Source organism: Pinus tabuliformis, chromosome 9, assembly GCF_031772625.1.
Source record: "Pinus tabuliformis cultivar Carrire ecotype Pingquan chromosome 9, CPIR1, whole genome shotgun sequence".
Classification (NCBI taxonomy): domain Eukaryota; kingdom Viridiplantae; phylum Streptophyta; class Pinopsida; order Pinales; family Pinaceae; genus Pinus; species Pinus tabuliformis.
The window spans coordinates 238,805,694-238,825,340 of NC_142307.1; the positions used below are offsets into that span (position 1 = coordinate 238,805,694).

At 38.8% G+C, this 19,647-nt stretch overlaps 1 pseudogene; it reads left to right on the forward strand.

Moving 5' to 3' along the window:
- LOC149148066 (protein NRT1/ PTR FAMILY 7.3 pseudogene) overlaps window positions 1-19,421 on the forward strand; it is a 56,261-nt pseudogene extending 36,840 nt beyond the window's left edge.
- The last annotated feature ends 226 nt before the right edge of the window (window positions 19,422-19,647 follow it).

Consider the following 19,647-nt stretch of genomic DNA (forward strand, 5'->3'; position numbering starts at 1 on the left):
CTTCCTTTGACTGTTTGTCAATTTAGCTAACCATTCATACAATTCAATGGGGAAGATGGAAAAGAATATCTCGTGTATCTCTGTATATACATATATGTTCAATTAATCTTCCTTTGATAGGCGTGGATTCCTGTTTTCTTGCACTGCAAACTCGTGAATTTTCCAATCCAACCACTTTTCAATTTTTTTCCTAGTCAGATTCTAATGATGCGACATCACACATCTCTTTCAAGTAGATCCCAGTCCCAACAATAGAACCATTTTTTGGCTGAGGCAGTATTGACCCAAGCTTAGAGTTATTTGCACCAACCAACAAAAAACTACACTACTGGCCCTTTCGCAGCAACCTGCGTAGTGCAGACTGCAATCTCACCTGAAGTAGTATGCAGGGATGCAAGAACTAAGTTTCTGCATCCAAAGACTAGTGTGATGTCTTCCAGCGGCTTAGATCTGCCTCCACGCAGATTGATAGACTTCCAGGGCTCATTATTGTAACTCTGTTAAAATGACCTTCAGAGCTTCGCGAAGGTCTACAATTAGTCCTTGCAGACCTTTAACAGTCGATTTACCTACTTACATGCATCAGAAAGAAATCCTAAATAGGCATTTGCACAGATCTACTAAATAGGTCAGAAAATATAAGAAAAATCACTAGAAACTTCACAGAAGTGTTTCAACATTCATTGCGTACATTATTAAGACTGATTCAAGATAATTGTGTCACATTCATTTAGTATTTAATAAAACAAGTCATTTATCAACAACAAATAACGTAAACAGATATGAACAGAAATACTGAATAATTCTCTGGAAAACTATCTTTACTGATCTTCAATTCATGGATTACAGCCTCAACTTCCCTGCAAACATAGTTGCACGGGATCATGCACTCAACTGCAGACTCTACCTAGGCCTCGTGCACCCAGCTGTAGAGCCTCCCTTTCTCTACCTAAGTGCAAGACATTACCTCTCCTTTCACTAAGACTCAACTATTTATATATTTTTTCATACAATACCATAGTCTGTGGACCATGGGTGAATCTCAAAATTGACGCAACACTTTACTTAAAACAAGGGGCTAAACCCCATTGACTTTTATTCATCTATGTGCTCCGCATCCACAAATTGTGAATACTTTACATATTTTACAAAAATTGTTACAAAAAATGACTAATTAGTTCCATTTTTCCCTTGGGGAACCCATCCCAACAGGTAGTCATACTTGACTAAATTCTCATGATTTTTGAATAGTTCACTTAACACTCATTGCATCGGGTGATGATCATAGGGGTGAAGAAGCGAGATTGAAACTAATGAAATGAATCACATAGTGCCAATGGTCACTTCTGTGGCTTGCACCCAGTAACCAGGACTTTTCGGGAGGTCACCCATCCCAGACCTCCAAGAAATTCCTAGTTACCAAGTACAAGCCCCAAAAGTGATGCTTGATGCTATGTGATTCATTTCACTAATTTCAATCCCACTTCTTCACCCCTGTGAGCATCACCGGATGCCATGAGTGCTAAGTGGACTATTCAAAAATCATGAGAATTTAGTGAGTTACGACTACCTCTCACGGAAATGGTCGTAGATGAATGACTTACTTAACGTGCAATTGAATCCCAAAAAATACTATCTAATATAATGCACTACGAAAACCCCTCAATACTTAAATAAAAAATATGATATAGATAGATAATTAAAATAATAGAGAAAAAGTCTTCTGTATATATGCTTTTTACTTCCAAATATGATTGGGGAATGTATTAGCATTTTAATATTTCAATGACAACTATGTACATACTATATAAAATAAAAGCGTGCGCACAAACACACACACACACACATATATATAGCGAGAGAGAGAGAGAGAGAGAATTCTTATTCTATTACTAGGTTTTTCTAGGGAGATTTCTAATTCATTTATCTTTTATCATGGCTAAAAACCTAAAGTTAAAAAATAAATTATAACAAAAATAATGAGAGAGAGAGTCCTATTAATATATGGTTTCTACTACCAAATATGATTAGGACATGCATTAACATTTTGATGTATAGAATGTGAATGATACATAAAATATTTCAATGTTAACTATGTATATACTATATAAAACATTCTGTAAGGGTATAAAATTCTCCTAATCACAAGTTATTTTGATTTTATCAAGCATATTTTGTTCTCGAGTTTGTTGATCTAGTGAATTAAGAGTGCTACCATTAATCACCCATGGACCAGAATCACACTCCTTTGCAAGGACAAAAGAAATCAGTATTTTCTCTTCTAGATTTAAAATCTCCTTTGAAACTTCTTGCATCGTAAATTTTGCATGTGTTGAACTCACACTATTGTTCCTTTGTATAGTAATTTTTTGATGCTTCTTTGCCAACTTTTCTAGGAAGAAACCATTTATATTCTTAGGCTAGTTTGTAGCTCTCTTTGAAACCTTACATATAGATCTCAAGCGGTCCAAAATTTCTCCAACACTTGAATATATACTAAGAAAATGCGATGCCCTTACACCAGTAGCCAAACAATCACATAATCCTCAGCCATCATCTAAAATTAAAGACCCTGTAATTACTTGAATAGAATTGAAGCCACCCCCAACCAATGAACAAAGAGATTAAGATTTTCTGGGCTACCACAGTAGAACTAAACTTTGAACATACACAACCCTACAAAAGTCTTGTGCCTTCTTCAATCAAAATATTAGATAAGTATGAAATCAAATTTGAATCCTTGATGTGCCAGTCATTTAGAATAAGCAATAGATCCAGGACTTCAGTATTATATCTACCATAATCATGATAAAGAACATCTTTTGTAGCCATGACCACAATAGTTGATGTTGGAGTAAGAAACAACTCTTGTTCTCCATTCGGGTCACTTTACAAAAGCACACGATACAATGATGCAGACACTCATGGTCCAAATCCAAGAGACAAAACACATTTGTTGAATATTCCACGAAGACAGATCTTCTCAGAACCATGTGGACCTTGTAAATGGATAGTGTACATTACTATTGGAATAAATATTGAAGTGATATCTGTAAGTAGATATTTGCAACTGAATCTACTTTCCTTTAGAAAAAGATTCAGTTCTTTATAAAGGACATCTTTGACTTCTCCATGCAAGGATATCAACTCTCCCTCCGGTAATTTACCTTCAAATTTGGCACCATTAGCATATACCATAGCATTTGAAAATTGTGGAGGGCCATCTAAAATGACTTTGCAAGCTAAGAATTTTTCAAAAGCATCATATAGACCCATGATAATATACACCAATGATAATAGGCATCATGTTAGCTTTGAAATGTTCAATACGCTCTTGTATAATAACCACTGCTCCACATGGAATATAAAGCATTACATCTCTAAGGTCCACTGATGGAGTTTGGCCATGCCAGCTAATGGAAAACCTTCCCTTTTTTCCACAATTAATAATATTAGTAGGTTCATTCATGTCACAGAACTGCAATGTCAAAGGCCGTGTATTGTAGTCATTTACAGAAAAATTGGAGTTTTGATGCCAAATTTGTTTTCCTATCCAATGGTAGGAAATATTTGAGAGACTCCAAATAGGGTTGTGAGATGACACCACAATTTTATTAGTCTTCAAAGAAGGAAAATCCATGAGTGGGTCCAAAGAGCAATCTTTAGCTTGGCATTGAATGAGATAACAATATCCATTATACAGTAATTGATAATAGCTCAAATTTTTATAACCAAATTCCAAAAGGACTTTATTTAAGCAAGGATTCTCCTCTAATAATTATTTTGACTCTAGACAATTAATTATCATGAAAAGGTTTCCATCAAATCTTGTAATATTAATCCTTTGTTGATTTCTTTCTTGAATGTTTTAAATATTCTAGTTGTTCCATATTGGGCTAGAACATATGGCTCTAGCTCGGGACAAAAAATTGCGCACAACATGTTGAAAACTACAGATGAGTGGCCTTAGTTGGGCATCGAGTCGAGAATTCTGAAAACCCTGAAATCTAAAAAAACGGAAACTTGACATTCTTGAAAACTCATTTCAACGATGTTCCTTTATTTACCAACTGAAAAACAAACTAAACTACAAACTAGAGCTCAAAATACAACTTGAACACATGATCTTATTTATGTATAGGTTCCTACCTATGTACATGACTCTTCTCAATCAATTGAAGTCAGCCTTCCAGTGGCACCAACACAGCACTTTGGTACTGGACCTTGTGCCTCAATACTGTTGGGATTCAGAAAATAAAATTGGTATGTACCATAAAATATTTTTAGACAAAAAGTTTAGCACATACCCTAGAAATGATATTTGTTTCCGACCAAATAAAAATGACATATAGTCAGCTACTGGATCTTCCAAGGAAATTTTTATTTGCAATGTCCTTTGCACAAACTCCACTTTCGGGTTTTGAAAGTGAGGAACTTGATTGTTGTTCTCTACTGAAAACCTTTTAGGATGAAAAAAATAAAATAAATTTTGTTCCCCATGATGTTGATGATTTTCATGCAATAATGTCTCTTGACAAAAATCTTTGTCCTCCTACAATAGCAATTGATAACCTGCACTAGATTCCCCTTTATTCTCATAATGATCATAATTATCTACCATGACTTCAAAGTGTTCTTCAATTTTTGAAATGAGTGTTGATTTAAATTCTCGGTGCCTTTCAACAATATGAATATCCTCTGCCCACTTTTTAAAACCCTTCATTGCCTCCAAAGCTGCATTTTCTCGTAGAGAATTTCCATTGTTTTCTTGACATACCCTCTTATCTTCAACAATATTTTTTTCCCACAAGCCCATAAATTATCTTCAATTCAAAAATCATGAGAAATTATTCAGTTACGACTACCTCTCATGGAAATGGTCATAGATGAATGACTTACTTAACACAGTTGAATCCCAAAATGATATCTAATATCTTCAATTTGTTGTGCATAAAGAAACATCAACTTCAGAGTGCACGGATTTCTCTCTTTGAGATAAAAAATGAAGTCAATAGGATAATCCTTTGAATAATACACCATGGCAGCAGATTCAAGGGGTTGAATTTCTTTTGGCATACTAAAATAATTTTTTTCAAACCTCCTATTAAACTCAGTGACTCATTCACTTCTCTGCCTATCGATAGTATATAATTCCAAAAGGTGCTTTTCTTATGACTTGTGCTCACCCCAATATCTAAGAAAGATATCCTGAAGACCTTTCCATGAACTAATTGAAATTGTCTCCGAATACTGGAACCATTGTTGAGCTTCCCTCTTAAATGTATGACAAAACAAACTCAAAACCACATCTTCATAAATAATTTGAAATTTTTCCAGAAAGTACTCAAATTCTAAGACATGTTGTTCAATTGTAACATCATCATTCTCTCCAGAGAAACTTGGCAAAAATTTGAAGCTTTTTGAAGGATATTGATGAAAAATTATAGGCAACACCAAGGGTTTGAACATCACCTTTTCTCAAAACTAAGAAGTAGTGGATTGTTTATGAGCGAGAGTCTTATCTCCCAAAGATGACGAATCATCACCTTTATGCCCAAACTATCACCGAGTATCTTTAGGAATTGTAATGCAACAATCATCTCTCCTCTCATATTTAAGAGACGAAGTTGTGTCAAGATCCATAATACAAGAAGAAGAAAGGTATTCTTTTTCCAATAAAGAATGTACTATAATTTTCTGAGAATATAAAGAAGGAAATAATATTTTTAATGTGAAGGGGAAAGTATACCATAGAGCTGATAACAAAAAATAAAATTTCCTTAAAAAAGCTAAAAGCCTGATACTTGAACTTTTCATGTGGCTTCCTCATTTTCTTTCCAGCCAAATCTTAACTCAATGAAGCTTTCCTCATTGGAGTCACAAGGTGAATAATAAAGAACCAATTTCATATCTCATCAAGAAATAGATCTTTAATACCGAGGGAAAAATAGCTTTGTGTCCTAGACAACGACACCAAAACATGTTGTCCTCAAGAGACAGTTCTTGGCTATGGGGGAACTGCTTCAACTCTGTAGAAATAATGATGGATGAAAAAGAAGAATATGAATGAGAGTCATGGATGTGGAGCGCTTCACTAAGGGCTTCAAGATTGATTTTTAATGATTACAACTAATTTTAATTAGTAAAACGAAGTAAATTCATTAAAAACATAAACTAAAGCACCAACTGCATCTTATATTGTCCAAGAGAGGAAAAACATATATGAATGTTGGGACACATGAGACAAACAATCACCACAACACCAATGCTAGAATCAACATGACATATATTATTTAGGCTTCAAAAAGATTCAAGTTTACAAAAGTGAGCCATGAAGAGTGGACTTTAAACCCCTTTTCCCTTCTAATTCCTAAGCTTTTATTTCTGTGGTTTATCCTAATTAAACTAACTATCTTAATCAGTTCCAAAAACTAAATTTGGGAACAATTTTCAACTACCCTCTCCTTTATTTAAAAAAGATTTACAACTAAGACAAAATCATATAAAATATTATATATATAATATATATAATATTTATTTTCATCCATTACCAATAACGCCCCATCCTTTTTACATATTAACAATATACAGAATCAAATTTAAGACTATAATGTTAGTATATGAGCAATGGAATAAACAATGTGTGCGGGCCACCCATATCTAACGACATCCATGTCAAAGGTAAATAAACCACACATGCTGGTGGTGAGCTGTACAGAGAATTGAAAATTATAATTGAAACAAAACATCAAACTGCTTATGGGTGCACCTTTGGTGGTCTTCGAAAATGAGAAGAGTGTTACCGTAATGAATAATAACCGTCGATCTTATGATGGGTGGTTTTAAAAACTTCTTTGTCAGACCATATTTGTGCCACCAGCGTGCCGTTAGATTTGGAGCTTCGTAGCGTGAACCATCGATTGAAAATAAGAAAGTCTCATCGTGTTCCACCAAATTTAAGGTGCGAACTCTTCCAAAATGTTGCCAGCCTCTTGTAAAAGTTAACCGCAGAAACATGTATAGCCAAATCTTTCTTCTGCATTCTATAAGTGTACTAAATTTCTCCTGATCACCAGTTATTTTATCAAGAATTTTTTGTTCACCAATCTCTTGATCTCGTGAATTAAGAGTGCTACCAATAATCGCCAATGGACCAGAATCACACGCCTTTGCAAGGACAAAAGAAATCAGTGTCTGCTCTTCTGGATTTAAAATCTCCTTTGAAACTCCTTGCATCGTAAAGTTTGCATGTGCTGAACTCACACTATTGTTCTTTTGTATAGTATTTTTCTGATGCTTCTTTGCCAACTTTTCTAGGAAGAAACCAACAATATTATTAGGCTACTTTGTAGCTCTCTTTGAAACCTTGCATAGAGATCCCAAGTGGTCTAAAATTTTTCCAGCTCTTGAATATATACTAAGAAAATGGGATGCCCTTACACCAGTAGCCAAACAATCACATAATCCTGAGCCATCATCTAAAATGAAAGACCCTGCAATTATTTGAATAGAATTTAAGGCACCCCTACCAATGAACAAGCAGATTCAAATTTTTCAGACTGCCAACGTATAACTAAAATTTGAACAAACACAACCCTGCAACAAAGTCTTATGCCTTCTTCAATCAAGCTATTAGATAAGCATGAAATCAAAATTGAATCCTTGACCTGCCAATCATTCAAAATAAGCTACAGATCCTGGGCGTCAGTGATTCTGCTACATTGGTGATTATTGATAAAGAACCTCTTTTGTAGCATTGACCACAATAGTTGATGTTGGAGTAAGCAAAAACTCTTGTTCTCTAGGGGGTCACTTTGCAAAAGCCCACGATAAAATGATGTAGACACTCCTAGTTGAAATCCAAGAGACAAAACACATTTGTTGAATATTCCACGAATACTGATCTTCTCATAACCATGTGGACCTTGTAAATGGACAATGTACATTACTTTTGGAATAAATATTGAACTGATGTCTGTAGGTAGATATTTGCAACTGAATCTACTTTCCTTTAGAAAAGGATTCCGTTCTTTACAAAGGACATCTTTTACTTCTCCACGCAAGGATATCAACTCTCCCTTAAGTAATTTACCTTCAAATTTGGCACCATGAGCATATACCATAACATTTGAAAATTGTGGAGACCATGACTTTACAAGTTAATAATTTTTCAAAAGCATCATATACACCCATGATAATATGGATCATGTTAGCTTTGACATGTTCAATAAGATCTTGTATAATAACTGCTCCACATGGAATATAAAGCATAACATCCCTAAGTTTCACTAATGGAGTTTGGCCATGCCAGCCAATCTAAAACCTTCTTTTTTTCCCATAGTTAATAATAGTAGTAGGTTCATTCATGTCACAAAACTATAAGGTCAAAAACCATGTATCGTATTCATTTACAGAAAAATTGGAGTTTGATGCCCACTTTGTTTTCCTATCCAATGGTAAGAAGTAACCTAGAGACTCCAAATAGCATTGTGAGATGACACCACAATTTTATTAGTGTTCAAAGAAGGAAAAGCCATGAATGGGTCCGAGCTGTAATCTTCAGCTTGGCATTGAATTAGATAACAATCTCTAATCTAAAGTAAGTGATAATAGCTCAAACTTTGACAACCAAATTCCAGAAGGACTTTCTTTAAGCAAGGATTCTCCTTTGATAATTCTTTTGACTCTAGACAATTAACTAGGATGAAAAAGTTTCCATCAAATCTTGCAATTTCAATCCTGTGTTGATTTTTTTTTTGAAGATTTTAAATATTCTAGTTATGCCAGATTGGGCTACAACAATGTCAATCATCACTTCTAAGGCTTGCACCTAGACATGAGGACTTTCAAGAATGTCACTTATCCCAACTCACCTCTAGTTGAAGCTCGCTTAACTGTGGAGTTTCCCCACAATCAAGCCCACTTAGCTTGCTACCCCATTTGCAAAACCTTACCGAGTATTGTGGCTCATCAACCATTCAAGTAGAGCTCCCTTTGCACTTTTGTATTTATGTATTGAGGGGTTTTCGTAGTGGATTATATTAGATATCATTTTTTAGGTTTCAACTAAGTTAAGTAAGTCATTTATATATGACCATTTCCATGAGAAGTAGTTGTAACTAACTAAATTCTCATGATTTTTTAATAGTCCACTTAGCACTCATTGCATCCGGTGATGCTCACACGAGTGAAGAAGTGATATTGAAACTAGTGAAATTAATGGCATAGCGTCAATGATCACTTCCAGGACTTTGTTGTGCTCCCCGTTAATGGCGGTGTTGATCCAACCCTCCCGTGTGTTTCGTGGCATGTGCTTAAAACTAGCAATGTGTGTGTTTACTAACACGTGCGGGTTTTGGTGTAATGGCAATCATGACTCCAACAAGTGGTATCAGAGCCAAAGGTGTTGTTGGGAAAAGTATCCAATACGGAATGACCCTATCCCACTCTAAGGGTGATAGTACCTCACCAACAATCGAAGCAAAGCTATCTAAGATTTCTTCTTTATGAAAGTAAAATAGGAGAGAAAGAAATCCACTAACCGATGTCTTTCGCTAATGGTTGATCCAATCTTCTCTCCTTGCTGCTTGCCCCCAGCTCCTTGCTCTTTCACTGGCCCAACTACACCAAGATCCTGCAAAATGGAAAGAGAGGGAAACTACAAGAAGCATACATTCATAATTGATTCAAGGATTAGAATAAATCAAATACACAAGTATAACAATACATCATTGAGACACATGCATATAGAAGAACCTCAAATGCTTTATTAATGGAAGAAGTAAAGTTCAGGAAGTGATACAACCATAAGAGGCCCAATCCAGCATCACCTTCCCAGCAGAAAGAAATCTCCTCTTCACCTCCTTCAAAGCAAATCACCCAATAGTTCTAAACTCAAACCAACAGCACTTCCTTACATTCACAAGATTCCAGCCCCCCTAGACCTCATGAGAGAGATCTATATATAGGAGTTTTGGAGAAAGGATGAGTCAGCTTGAGGCTGGCATGAAGCTGACTAGTGTCCTCTCTCACTTCAGTTATTCTTCAGTCCTTGAGTCCACTTGGAGGTTCTTGCTTCCACTTGGAGATCTCGAACCTCTTACTCATCATCAGTCGAATTCCCTGATCCAAGTGTCATTTTGGAAGCTTCCTGGGCATTGACACCTTGAGGAATGACTGTGCCACATGTCCAAACTCGCCCAGCGCAGGTAGCCTTCTTTGCAATTGACATTCAACGCAGGTAGACAGTGGAGCAGTTGACATTCAGCGCAGATGCTCAGTGGAGCAGTTGACATGATCCAAAATTGCCTTGTTTTTGAGTGTTTTCAGGTGGAGAACTTCTATTCAGTGTTGTGGTTTGCTGACTTTGTTCCTCTAGGGGTAGGAACAACATGTTTAGGGACTTTGGATCCCTTAGATTATGGACATTTCATGCTTCATGCTGTAAGGCACAAAAATGTCTATAACAGTTGCCCCCTAAAGTATGAGGTCGTTTATCGGGTGAAATGCTTTATCAGGAGGATCCGAAGTTCATTCAATCGCTGAGAGGTTACCTGTAATAAAATACAATACAATACATTACTTTTCATTCTGATTTCATGATCTAGCTGAGGCGGGCATTCCCATGCTCAGCTTTATAAATTCATTTTGGTACATATAACAGACGATCGTCTGATGGTAGACTGATAATTCTCTGCTGAAATTATCATCCTTTGAGTAGGATGATCATCTGTTGAAATGATGTACATGTCAAATGTCTTTATATTTCCTGAATATTTATCGCAGCCCGGATGGATGAAACTAGATCCGGGGTCTTCAAACTCGTTCGATCTTCACTCTAAGTACAAGTCGATCCATGTGAGAATTGCGCTGAAGTCGAACATGGAAAGACATCGCTTGATTACCGGTCAATGATGTAAACCGTTAACAAGCGCGAGAGGAATCACCGATAATGATAATGACCCTCAAGGTACTGCAGTACAATTCACGTGGTGTGAATAAAAGACTTGGCGTCGAACACCACGCAAAATCTTCTGGTCGAAGGTCATTGATGTATACCTGTCGCCGGAAGTGAGAAACCTGCCATTGAGGCATGCAAGCTTCAAAGTACTGAGGGGGTTGTTCCTAGATCAACTTCTTGGATAATGAGTTGAAGTCGACAAGAAGCGATCCGTCAAAGGAGGGCCTTAATGAATCCCACATCGGTGACACGGAACGGAGCTAATGATTTTAGTGGAGGTGAAAACAATCTGTGACATATGATTCAGGGTGGCGATCATGGATGGATGAAGGATAATGTATGGCAGTGGATGGGACACGGTTGACTCTTTCTGAACAACATCTCTTGAACATATAACGACACTGATGCGATGGATCGGTAGCATTACCCCAAATGTGGATGGTTTGGCGAGACCATGGTGATGAGACCGGTGAATGAAACAACCCAACCCGATGTGATACGGAGCAAAAGCGTCATGTTCAAGAGCGACTTGCTACCATTACAGCTTTGAGGTTCTCCCAGTTTTTCCCCAGTCATTTCTGACCAGTACCTCTTTATTTTTGTCAAGCTTGAGGAGGATAACATATGCTTGTTCTATAACCTGCCCTTCGGGCAAGCCCATCGCTATGTTTTAACGAGCCTAGCGATAGGGAAACTCGTTCTCGTCTAAAGACAAATTTGTCTCTATTTAATCATTTTAATGAGTCTAACGACAAGGAAAACTTGGTCCTTTTCATTTTTAGAGAGTCTGAAAAGGTACAGAAAGTTAACTCCAAAATTCCTTTTTCGTCATCTAATCCCTTAAGTCCGAAAAAGTATAAAACAATACAGAAGGGATGAATTTTCGATAACTTTAACGAGCCGAATAAAACAAGTGCTCGACCTTTTTGTGCAATAATCCCTCAGGTCCAAAAAGATTAAAATCTAGATGAGGGATAGCTCTTCCGGTCCTTTTAACAAGCTGGAAGGCCAAAACTCGGCAATCTTTTCATGTTTTACGAGTCAGTTGAAAAGAGCTCAAAGAAGACTCGTCTTTTGAGGAATGAGTGATAAACAGGGATAGCAGCAGATTCCAGGTACAGGTTGGAAATTTCCAATCATGGCAGTGTCACAAGGATGGCTAGGTGAAATCACTCTTCGCAGCTGTTCCTCAAAATGGGTAAACAATCATATGGAGGTGAACGATCGACCAAATGACGGTGGAGGTGGTAGGTGCAAACACGACCAAGGCTTTTTATGGCTGATAAATTTACGATCACATAGGTTATTTACCGGAATAGGTTCATTTTTTATTTAAAAATGAGCTTAAACTCTTGAGGAAACATTGCTCACTGCTTTTATTTATTTTTTAACGAGCATGAAGACCGCGTTAAAACTGCTCGGATCTTGCGTTTATTTTTTAATGAGCATGAACTTTATGCTAAAACTGCTCGAATCTTATGTTTATTTTTTAACGAGCATGAACTATGTGCTAAAACTGCTCGAATATACCAGTCATAAGATAAGAAATGTCCCCTGTGAGATCTCTATTTTTTAAGGAGTTTCATCTTCACTAAGCTTTACTCCATATCCTTTCTTTATGCAAGTTCGGAAACGGCTAACCCAAAAAATAGATAAATAACCGCTCTTGGCTTGCACTCCAAAAGGTTTTCATGCCCCCAGGTATAAAATACAATTTCAAGGTTGCCCCTCCTCTCCCCCACCTCTGCTTTTCTTTGGGTGTTCATAGCTACTTGTCGTCTTGCTAGTCTAATGTTAACGATACTTGTCTTCTCGTTATTTTCAATGGGTCTTATGCGATACTTGTCTTCTTGTCAGCCCTACTTTTAACAGATCTTTCGCAAGATCGCAAGAGAACAGCTACTTGCGACAAGAGAACAACTACTTGCGACGAGAGAAGAACACTACTCAAAGAAAAAAAATTTGTGTTATTGAGGGAGGCTTACCTCTTTCTGGTTACCCAAAGATTGTCTCGTTAATCTTTCAAACAAAACACTTCCTCGGCAATGCCTACCGAAATAGACAAGGGTGAATGACTGTTGTCAAACACGTAACTTTGACAAAAGAATCCTATTCCAAAACAACCCCTCTTCCATCCACGGACGGGGTACGGACTAGTCATATTCTCTCGCGGAAATTCTACCTTATACCCAAGGTTTTCCCTGCCCGAAGCAGACCAGGATGCATGCCCCTTGGGTTCCAGTCCCATCTTTCCGAATCACTCGCACTCATCGGGAAGAAGGACTGGGGCTGGAGACATTTCTTGATTGAATAGACCATTCAGGGTTGGTATGTGACTATTTGCGATGCGTGATCCCGGAAATGAAAGTTGGTCTACGAGCTTGACCATTCTTCCTTCGTGTGGAAAACACATTACTCTAAAGAGTGAGGAGACTATTGCTCCCATGCAATATATATAGTCTCATCCAAGGAGTAGGTTATAATTCAAGGGTCCTTGAACGACCATCACGTTCATTTGAACGGCCTTCCCTTTCAATGTAATAGGCACATTGGGGAGGATCCCTAATGGTCAACTGGTTCCTTTATCGAAAACCGAGAGATTTCTTATCTCAGGCAAAAGCGCCGGGGAACCCAGTGCTTTCCAAGCAACAGAGGAAAGGATACTCACAGATGCCCCCTCATCAATGATAGTTCCAGCCATTACCATTTTGTATATTTGGACTATAATTCTGAATGGTATACTGGCTGGTAACTGGGGTCTGCCTAGTTGGTTCCAATCAAAGGACACGACTAGGTTGCTTGGTGGTGGGACCGAATACACGGCCGGATATGACCTTGACGATGTTCCTTCCTACGATAAAGGAATGGGCGCATTTCCCTTATGCTCGTCAGAGTCTGTGTTGATGAAAAGAATCTGGATGGTGTCATCCTTATTCTCTTCAGTGAGGGTGTCATTTGAAGATGAATCTTCAGTGACGGTGTCATTTGAAGATGAAACTTCTGAAGGGAGAACCGGGTCAACTGCCGTTTCGACCATTGGACTTTCGTCCGGTCTGGATTCAGTAGGTTCATTTTCAATGACTGACGCTTCAGCTGACCACTTGAGCGGGCCAGCTGTATTCTCAACCAATGAAGGACTTGGCACGAGTTTTTTTGTATCCAGGAGGAAGTGTCAACGGTGAAACCGGACGATCTTCCAAAACTCTCTTCACTTCGTCTAAGAAGGGACAACGGTGGATGGCGTGATTGCCTTCACATAGTCTGCAGGGGGATCTTGCTCCCCCTCTTTGTCTTGAACCTTCACTTTCGCTGGTTGATGGTAAGCATTCAACATGGTTATCAGAGGTTGATGCTCCCGAACTATGCAAACGAGGGGACCAGTCCCTTAGTATCCGGGGAATACAGGGACAATCTCTATGGAAGTGGTCTCCTCTACATATGACACATGGCGATTTAGGCCCGGTCTATGCTGTGTGTGGATTTTTGTCAGATGTCTTTTGCTTGCCCCCAGTCGCCTTAGGCTCCTTCTTCTTCTTCTCCTTCTTCTCCATGGGAGCTTGGCTTTTGCCGGCTCTACCTTGCGAAGATGAAGGATTGGAGGAAGAGTTATAGGAAGTAGAAGGCTGGTGGGCAGCTCTAGACTGATCTAACTGTTGACTCGACTGTTCAGGAACCATGGTGTTCTGAACTACATTGGTTGAGAATAGCCAAATTGGCAGGCCAATTGTCAGTCCTGGAAGCGACAATGTGGCCATGTGGGGTGCACCAACTTCTCCCCAAGAGGAGAAAGGACTAGGATTTCCATCATGTGGAATTCCTTGGTTGGTGCGTTCCATGTTCTCAACCTACAGATCAACGCAGGAATAGGAGGTGATTATGTTCCGTTTAAAATAAATTTTATAACGACGCTTTAGACACAACTTGCTTTTTCACTTTTTAAGAGTCGAGAAAAAGCTAAAGATGACTCTAGTCTCCTTCGATGTTTTAATGAGCCCGAAGTGACAAATGCTCGGATGGACTTTTTCAGTTATAGAGTTTGAAAAAGGCCAAAAGAAACTACTCTGGAGTTCTAGGCAGAGGGTGTGCCAAACTTTTCGCAAAACCACAGAATACGTTTTACGGTACGGGTGGTCGATCTTCGTGAATGCTGTGTTCACTGCATTGCGATCAGTAGGGCGGCCGACACGGCTTCCTATGGATAAAGGCTTTGTTCCTATAGGGGTCTCCCAATATATACGCGACGGTACGTGGGAGCACAAGTCCGTATTGATACTTATCGCTTCACCGTGGAGGAATCACCCAACCACTCAACGCTAAGATATCACGTTTAACAACGCCGGAACACGTCTCTAGCTTAGACCTCTATGTGTTTGCATTATGTTTCAAAGCGTTGTTATGTAAATTCAATTCATTTTAAGTTGATCTTGTTTAGTAGTTTGCCTTTATGGATCACCACGAGATGTATGGTACAACTTCTAAATGCAGTCTAAGATGATAAGCAAGCTTTTCAATCTTTCAACTTTGAAAATCTTAACTACTGAGGGAAAAGAAAGACATCATCTTTTCACACAGATCATAGAGCACACACTAATGCACTTTTTCCTAAATCAACATGCAAGCTGTCAAAATGCACATGCACAATGCAGGTATTTCTTTTCTCTTTCTTAATGTTGATGTACTACGAAAAGAAAGCTGTTGTATAACTTTGAATTCAATTTCAAGTGAAAGCAAACAAGCTTTTGTCCAAAATCAAAAGACACCTTAAGATTTACTTGTTCCAACACTAGAAATACATAAATTCAAACCATATGACGAAAGCAAAAGCTCAATCAGCTATGAACAGCAAACAAACTAACTCTTAAGATCAAAATGACACTTATCACAGGTCTAGATCTAAGAGGTCACAACAAGACTAGTTCACTTTCGTTATGGGAAACTGCAAATGATGTAAGAAATACACAAAGAACAAATACAGTTTCTTTATACAACCGAGGCGGAATAGTGGCAAAGAAAGGTGGTTTCAGATAGGTACATTGACTGATAACAGGCTGCAAAAACAAGGATGAAAACAGGGCAATAGAAAGCAGAGAACCCCAGTTGCACAAGGCAAAACTGGTTCAGCGCAGGTAGAACACTGTCAGTTTGACATTCAGTGCAGGTAGCCCCTTCGGGACCTGCGATGAAATGCAGACTGCCTTCACAGTGCCTGCAATGAAGAGAGAAACTCTCGTTTCTCTTGGTTTCCGGGTTACAGATTGCTCAAAAATCAACAGTTTTTGGCCAAATCAAAAGCTATCAATCAAGTACACACTAAAGGATGAAAAGGAGGATGAAAAGCTATCACTAAGAGCTGTTCAGAGTCCTTGTGGATCAGCTCTTCAAATCATAAACATGCCCAGAAACTGAGCTAGAGTAGTTGCCCTCTACTTTGCATTTGAAAGATCCAAATGCAGTTCGATTCGGTACTCCCTGTGTTTAGGAAATGAATAGCAAAAACACAAACAACTAACAAGATACGATCCCCAGCGGAGTCGCCAATTTGTTGTTGGGAAAAGTATCCAATACGGAATGACCCTATCCCACTCTAAGGGTGATAGTACCTCAGCAACAATCGAAGCAAAGCTATCTAAGATTTCTTCTTTATGAAAGTAAAATAGGAGAGAAAGAAATCCACTAACCGATGTCTTTCGCTAATGGTTGATCCAATCTTCTCTCCTTGCTGCTTGCCCCCAGCTCCTTGCTCTTTCACTGGCCCAGCTACACCAAGATCCTGCAAAATGGCAAGAGAGGGAAACTACAAGAAGCATACATTCATAATTGATTCAAGGATTAGAATAAATCAAATACACAAGTATAACAATACATCATTGAGACACATGCATATAGAAGAACCTCAAATGCTTTATTAATGGAAGAAGTAAAGTTCAGGAAGTGATACAACCATAAGAGGCCCAATCCAACATCACCTTCCCAGCAGAAAGAAATCTCCTCTTCACCTCCTTCAAAGAAAATCACCCAATAGTTCTAAACTCAAACCAACAACACTTCCTTACATTCACAAGATTCCAGCCCCCTAGACCTCATGAGAGAGATCTATATATAGGAGTTTTGGAGAAAGGATGAGTCATCTTGAGGCTGGCATGAAGTTGACTAGTGTCCTCTCTCACTTCAGTTATTCTTCAGTCCTTGAGTCCACTTGGAGGTTCTTGCTTCCACTTGGAGATCTAGAACCTCTTACTCATCATCAGTCGAATTCCCTGATCCAAGTGTCATTTTGGAAGCTTCCTGGGCATTGACACCTTGAGGAATGACTGTGCCACATGTCCAAACTCGCCCAGCGCAGGTAGCCTTCTTTGCAGTTGACATTCAACGCAGGTAGACAGTGGAGCAGTTGACATTCAGCGCAGATGCTCAGTGGAGCAGTTGACATGATCCAGAATTGCCTTGTTTTTGAGTGTTTTCAGGTGGAGAACTTCTGATTCAGTGCTGTGGTTTGCTGACTTTGTTCCTCTAGGGGTAGGAACAACATGTTTAGGGACTTTGGATCCCTTAGATTATGGACATTTCATGCTTCATGCTGTAAGGCACAAAAATGTCCATAACAAAAGGTCTCGAGTTCGAAACACACTTGGCTCGCGTTGAGGGGGGAGATTGTTGTGCTCCCTATTAATGGCAGTGTTGATCCAAGGCTCCCGTGTGTGGGTTTTGGTGTAACGACAATCATGACTCCAACAAACTTGCACTTGGTAACCAAGACTTTCTGAGAGATCACCCGTCTCAGACCTCCCAATCAAGCAACACAGAGTTTTCCAAATTATTTTAGCATCAATCATTTCTTAAATAAAAATTCCCCTCTTTTCAATCTACCAATTATCACATAAAAGTTTTTTCCAACATATTCTGAGCATACAAAATATTTGGACTTTCAACACAACGATTTAGATATTTACGTCGTAAGGCGTTCCCTCTGAGAAAGACATCCCTAAACTCCGTAAGGCGTTCCATTTGAGAAAGACATCCCTAAAATGTGACGTGTGCGATCTTGAGCCACTGATTATATGTGTTAGATGATTGGAGTGTTTTCTGCCGTTCGTTTAATCTGTTTTTTTCATAGAAAAATGGTTTTTTTCCATGGTAATGGGCCATGAAAGGCTAGGCATGGCCTGCTGGTGATGAGACTCTTCACAGAGACTGCCTGCTGGCGATGAGACTCTTTGCAGAGACTCAAGATTTCTTTCTTCCCTGCATACATAGCCTTGTGCTACTATATCAATATTTGTACTCGTTTCGCCCAAGTATTTGTGGCAGCGATTCTGAAATGGAGGTTGAAATGCCCATCAAATGCTCATAAGGACCTTTACGAGCTACCCAGTACAGAAAGTGCAATCAGCGGATGCCGAAAGATACTGCACAGTGAAGGATTAAGGTATGTGTATGCGTAACCCCAATATGAATATGCTAGCCATATAAGCACCCTTTCTGTTCCTCTCATTATTCAGTTCACCATCTCTATGTCTCTATGATAATTACTGTACCCTACGCTGGTTTTTCTCTTATTTCCATATTGATGGATTATATTGAACTTGAATTGGTTTTAAGGTTCCTTGACAAGGCAGCAATAGAAACAGATAATGACACAGTGGAAGTGGAAGGAAAGGAAAGAAGTCCATGGAGACTCTGCACAGTGACTCAAGTGGAAGAAGTAAAATGCATCGTGAGGTTGCTTCCTATTTGGTTGTACACAATCATTTACTCAGTGGTGTTCACACAAATGGCATCTTTGTTTATGGAGAAGGGTGCTACAATGAACACCTCCTTGGGTAGCTTCAATGTTCCAGCTGCTGCAATGTCCATGTTTGATAGTTTCAGTGTTGTAGTGTGGATAGCTTTATATAGGCGGGTGTTAGTTCCTTTTGGTTATAAGGTCACACGTAATCCAAAGGGTTTCACCGAGCTACAGAGGATGGGAGTGGGGTTGATCGTGGGTATTCTCGCCATGGTTGCTGCTACTGTAGTTGAGATTTATCAGCTGAAAGAAGTAGACAACAAAATCATACCCGACAGTCCAAGCTCCCTCAGCATTTTCTAGCAGATTCCTCAATACGCTCTGATCGGTGCTTCAGAGGTGTTCATGTATGTGGGTTAGCTAGAATTTTTCAATAGTCAGGCCCTTGATGCACTACGAAGCTTTGGAAGTGCCCTATGCATGACCTCAATATTATTTGGCAATTATGTGAGCAGTTTGCTGGTGACAGTTGTAATGTATGTAACAAAGAAGGAAGATAGACCGGGTTGGATACCAGGAAATCTGATCAAGGGGCACATGGATTGCTTCTACGTGTTATTAGCAGCCCTCACATCAACTGACTTCATTGTCTATATTTTTTGCTCTAGATCCTATACCAACATTGTAGTTTACAAAGAATCTATTGACGACGAAGAACCAACTCATATTAAATAAGTGTTTTCCTCCTTCGTTCGCAGGGTTCTGTGTATGGATGCAAGGGCTTACTATTGTAAGGTGGATCTATAAACTAGAACAATCACTTTGAACCTTTTTATTGTAAGCTAAAAAGCTTTGAAGAACTGGCCTGAAAGGTCTTGAACATACGGAGCACCCAATCGTCATTGAAGACGAAGAGGGGTAAAAGAAAAAGAGAGGCCCTGCTGATAGAATCTAAGGTACA